Source organism: Miscanthus floridulus, chromosome 7 (assembly GCF_019320115.1).
Source record: "Miscanthus floridulus cultivar M001 chromosome 7, ASM1932011v1, whole genome shotgun sequence".
Classification (NCBI taxonomy): Eukaryota; Viridiplantae; Streptophyta; class Magnoliopsida; order Poales; family Poaceae; genus Miscanthus; species Miscanthus floridulus.
Genome location: NC_089586.1, coordinates 32,389,246 through 32,394,562, shown reverse-complemented (window position 1 = coordinate 32,394,562; position 5,317 = coordinate 32,389,246).

Sequence of the window (5,317 nt, the reverse complement as noted above, 5' to 3'; positions counted from 1 at the left end):
CAAGTGGTTTCATGATTGTTCTTACACGTAGTACATCTAGATTATCACTGTGTCACAAATACCATTCATACAAGTGGTATCTAGTTGGTCTAAATGGTGGTTCCACAAGTGACCCTCAATTTTAAGTGATCATCATGGAAAGCAAGTTCCCTCACATACAAGAGCTCAAGTTTATCAAATGAATGACCCATGCTGTGACATAGGGGGAGGTGCCCCACAAATTGGTATCAAGATCAAAAAAGATCCTACGTGAGATGTCATTCCAACATATATGGTGGTGTCCATAAAAATTGCAAAATTCATGTGTCAATCATCTACCCCAATGCAATCCTTTATATCAATAAGAAGCACACCTTTTATGAAAACTGATGACAAAAAGGGAGAAGTTGGAACAAAGATATGAAAATGCATCATGGGGAGAAGTAGAAGTTGGACATTGTCGGTGTTTGGGACCGGGGGTCCTCAACCAACTAGTAAATTTGTACTGCGTGTTCCCAATTCTGGATGGTGATGCAAAGAGACACAAAGTTTATACTGGTTCGGATAGTGGGTACCCTACGTCCAGTTCAAGAGATCGATCTTGTATTCCTTACATCGAAATGCTCGTAGTAGGGGGTTACAAGCAGGGCGAGAGAGGGAGCTAGCCCTAGGTCTCTTCGTAGTACGGCGTGGATCACTTGAGATGTTGATCTCAAGTTGTATGAGAGCTCGTATGTTCCTCTGAACGTTATCCGTGAGTTCATCGCGTGTACCTAGGCCTAATCGTAAGTCTCCTCCCCCGAAACGGCCCTGGTCCCTCCCTTTTATAGTTGAAGAGGGGACAAGGGTGATACATGCGCTAGTTACATGGCATCGTGCGAATGGAGGCGCATGTTCGAGCCCTGTAGCCCGTTGCTGTGGCGGCGTGGTTGACGGAGTGGTCCTGTCCTTGAAGTACTGGGGCGATGCGCCGGTCACATCCGTTCCTGTGTGTCGTGGGGGCTCCAGTGTTTGCTTGAAGCGGGGCGTGGCGGTCGACGCGCCGGTCATCGTGTGCTAACTGCGAGAGAGCCCGAGGCTCAGCGGGTGTCGAGGCCGAGCCATCGTGGGAGGCTCGGCAGACACGAATCTTGAGGTTGTCGAGACCCTGAAGTAGATTGCCACGGCTCGGAGGGAGCGGTTGGGCTTGTATGCTGATTTCGAGGCTATGGTGACCCGGACTTGACCTCCCATGCCGCGTTGTTCCTGGGGCAGGGATTAGGTGGCACAGTGTAGTTTAGGCGCTGATCGTGGGCACAACACCAGCGCACAGTGCCCGATAACCCCTACCCCATCCTGCTCTGGACGGTATGGCGTCGACGTGACCTCCCATCCCGTCGGCCACTCCATAGTGTCGAGCCGTCGTCCGGCTGAGATTGCGGGGTGGTTGACGCATTAATGGGATACGGCGCGTTGTCGGGAAGACGGGTCGAGGCGGGGGCGATGGGCCATTGCCGAGCCGGCCTCGAGCGATACGGAGAATCGCTGTCTCATCCGAGGCCGTACGCGCGGGGCCTCGGGCGAGACGGAGAATGGGTTCCTTGTCGAGGCCTCCCGTGTGCGGCCTCGCGCGAGGCGAAGATTCGTTAGGCCGTCGAGACCTCCCGTGCGAGGCCAAAGGTGAGGTGGAGAGCCGATGGGCTCGGACCGGGCCAGTAATTAACCAATGGCTTACCTTCTGGCTTTGTTTTTTATGGGGTTGAAGTGGCTCTTTCGATATACGCTAGGGGTACCTCGTTTTATGGTACCTGACAGTAGCCCCCGAGCCTCAGGGAGAGCATGGGCGCTCTTCTTGAGGTTTTGACGAGGCTCGACTTGCGGTAGCTCCTAGCGGAAAGGTGTTTTTGTACTTCGAGGCCTCGGTGGGTGCGCACGAGCGCACCCGCCGGGTGTAGCCCCCGAGGCCCTAGGGGGTGGATTCATTCCCCTAGGGTCTTTTTTCTCACTTTGAGCGAGAGATTTTGCATTTGCCGAGCCCACAAGTGCGAGTTCAGGTCATGGAGTTTAGGCAAGGTCGCAGGAAGAGCCCCCGAGCCTCTGCACGGAGCGAGAGGACGATCGGGAGCTCCCTTGACTTTTTGTATGACCCTCGCGCTTCCTTTTCGCTCAGAAGGAGGGGTGGAATATGCCAGGCTACCCTCGGTGGGCACGAGCGGTGACATTTCCGGTGAGCTGTTATCGGATAATCCGAGTGGAGGCCCGTACCCCGTTCGCTAGGGGTCGGCTAGTGGTCTGGAGACACACTCCAAGAGTACCAGAGGGTTTCTCTAGTGGGTGTCGGGGCCGTTCGCTGGGCCCTGGTGGCTCGGTGCCTCCCTACAATGGGATCCCATTCGGAGACCTCCCTACCGGTCTCAAACATGACTTGGGGCGTCCCGAGCGATCGTTTGCTCGGGCCTTGGCCATATGTGGGCTCGCCCACAGTCGTCCCTGACTCTGTTGCCCTGGGGCGGCTGTCGAAACCCTAGGGGGCCCAGCCTTTGAACCCCTGGACCGTAACTGGCTCGATGCCCTTTATCGTGTTTTTAATGAAACTTCTAGCGTGGGCTTTGGTCGTTTATCTTTGTCTTGGGTGCAGGAGGAGCCTCTGAGCCTCCGCGCGGAGCGAGAGGGCAGTCAGGGGTCCTCCTAACTTTTTTGTTCGACCCTCACATATCCTTTTTGTTCAGACGGAGGGGTTGTTTGCCGAGCCCATTTGGGTGCGAGCCTAGGTCGCTGGGTCTCGGTAAGGTTGCAGGAAGAACCCCCTAGCCTCCGCATGGAGCGAGAGGGCCTTCAGGAGTTCCCCTGGCTTTTTGTACGCCCCTCACGCGTGAGGGTTTGTTTGCCGAGGCCCCCTAGGGTGCGAGCCTAGGTTGCAGGGTCTCGGCATATCTATAGGAAGAGCCCCCTAGCCTCTGCACGGAGCGAGAGGGCCGTCAGGAGCTCCCCTAACTTTTTGTACGACCCTCGCGCTTCCTTTTCGCTCGGAAGGAGGGTTTTTTTTTGCCGAGCCCATTCGAGTGCGAGCCGGGGTCGCTGGGTCTCGGTAAGGTTGCAGGAAGAGCCCCTTAGCCCCTGCACGGAGCAAGAAGGCCGTCAGGGGTTCCCCTGGCTTTTTGTACGACCCTCGCGTTTCCTTTTTGCTCGGAAGGAGGGGTGGAATGTGCCAGGCTACCCTCGGTGGGCACAAGCGATGGCACTTCCGGTGAGCTGTTATCGGGTAATCCGAGTGGAGGCCCGTACCTCGTTCGCTAGGGGTCGGCTAGCGGTCCAGAGACACACTCCAAGAGTACCAGAGGGTTTCTCTAGTGGGTGCCGGGGCCGTTCGCTGGGCCCCAGTGGCTCGGTGCCTCCCTACGGTGAGATCCCATTCGGAGACCTCCCTGCCGGTCTCGAACACGACTTTGGGCGTCCCAAGCATTTCGCTTGCTTGGGTCTCGGCCCCGTATGGGCTCGCCCGTGATCGTCCCTGACTCTGTTGCCCTGGGGTGGCTGTCGAAACCCCTTGGGGCCCAGCCTTCAAACCCCTAGACCGTAATGGGCTCGGCATCTCGTTCCTTCGTCTGAAAGGAATAGGGTGGGGGATATCTCCCCCATCATCTTGACAACGGCTGGCGCGCCTTTTGAGGCGATTTTCTCGGGGAGGCAAAACGACGCCTGCCGCATCAGCGGTCAGACGCGACATGGCGTTAGTGGATGGAACATAACCGTTCTCGTGATTAATGAGGAAAAAGTGGGCACGTGGGCGGCAAAATTGGATCAGGATTAACTGTGCCGGATCTAGGGGAAACTTCCCCAATTTCGTCGCCCGTCCGTTTCGCCTTCACCCTGCATAAATACGCAACGAGCCTCGCCCCTCCCCTCGTTACCTTGCCTGCATTAGCTCTGCCCTTATTGAGCCATCGCTAGAGCAGCGAGCACCGAGGAGAAGAAGGGAGAAGGGCGAGGCAGAGAGAGAGAGAGAGACTCACCATCATATTCGAACCCTCCACCGCACTCATGGCTGGCGACATTGTTGTCATCGAGGCGGACCCATGGGATCCATCCGATGTCATTGTGGAGGTGCTTTAGTCGCTCATCGACGGCGGACTCCTTCGTCCGATGACCGACCCCAATAGGCCGGAGTGGATCGCTCCGTCGGGCAAGCCGGAGCCGAGGCCTCGTGACGGTTATGTCGTGAGCTTTGTGTCCTTTCACGAGCGCAGCCTCGGCATCCCGGTGGACCGGTTCATGTGGGTGCTCCCGCACTACTACAGCGTGGAGCTCCATAATTTCAACCCCAATTCCATCGCATAGGCGGCCATCTTCATCGCCGTCTGCGAGGGGTATTTGGGGATTGCTCCCCATTGGGAGTTGTGGCTCCATCTCTTCCGGGTGGGGCATACCACCAAGCTGACGGGCACGTCGGGCATGAGGAAGGCGGTGAGGGCCGGCGGCTGCACTCTCCAAGTGCGCTAGGACCGCCAGCACCTCTACATCGCGACCCAGCTCACGTCATCCAATCATTGATGGTACACGAGCTGGTTCTACCTCCACAACGACGACGGTGGTCTCCCCTCCTACACTGGGCGGATTGTGGGGAGCTGCCCGGAGAGATGGAAGTACGGCGTCCCGAGGGAGGATCAGCCCAAGCTGCAGCCGCTCTTGGAAGGACTAGAGAGGCTACGGGACCGTGGCCTTACCGCGGCTGTGGTTGTGGCCGCCTTCCACCGTCGGAGGGTGCTGCCGCTGATGGGTCGGTGGCGGCGCCTGTTCGAGATGAGGCTGGATGAGCCGATCATGGGCATCCGGATGTCCACCTCCGCCCTCTCTGACGAGGAAATTCTTCGCCGGGTGAGGGAGACGGTGGAGGTTTTGAAGATGAGGAGCGGTGGTCTAACCACCCTCACGATGCGTCCGTCACGGGGGTTCCTCTCGCTGGTAAGTCACGCGCCGCTGCAGTCCCTGAGCCCTCTCTGTTTCTCATTATTTCTTGTTTCCTTATCCGCGTTCGCCGTTCCCGTAGGGGATGAGGGACGTGCGAGCCTCCCGCCGCCCATTCCTGAGGACGCGAGGCGACGGGCGATCAACCGGGCGCACGCCGAGGCTCAAAAAAAGCGGAAGGACACCAAGGCGGCGAAGCGCATGAAGAAGATCCTCGCGTGCGAGGAACTAGACAAGCGCCGTCGGCAGCAAAGGAAGGACGGTCTCCCGTTGGAGGAGTCCCCTTCGTCGTCGCTATCGACGGATGCCTTGGACGGAGATGACAAGGGCGAGGTGGGGTGGGTTCCCCTGGAACATCTCCCTGACATTGGGGAGACGGTGCCCGAGGCATCGG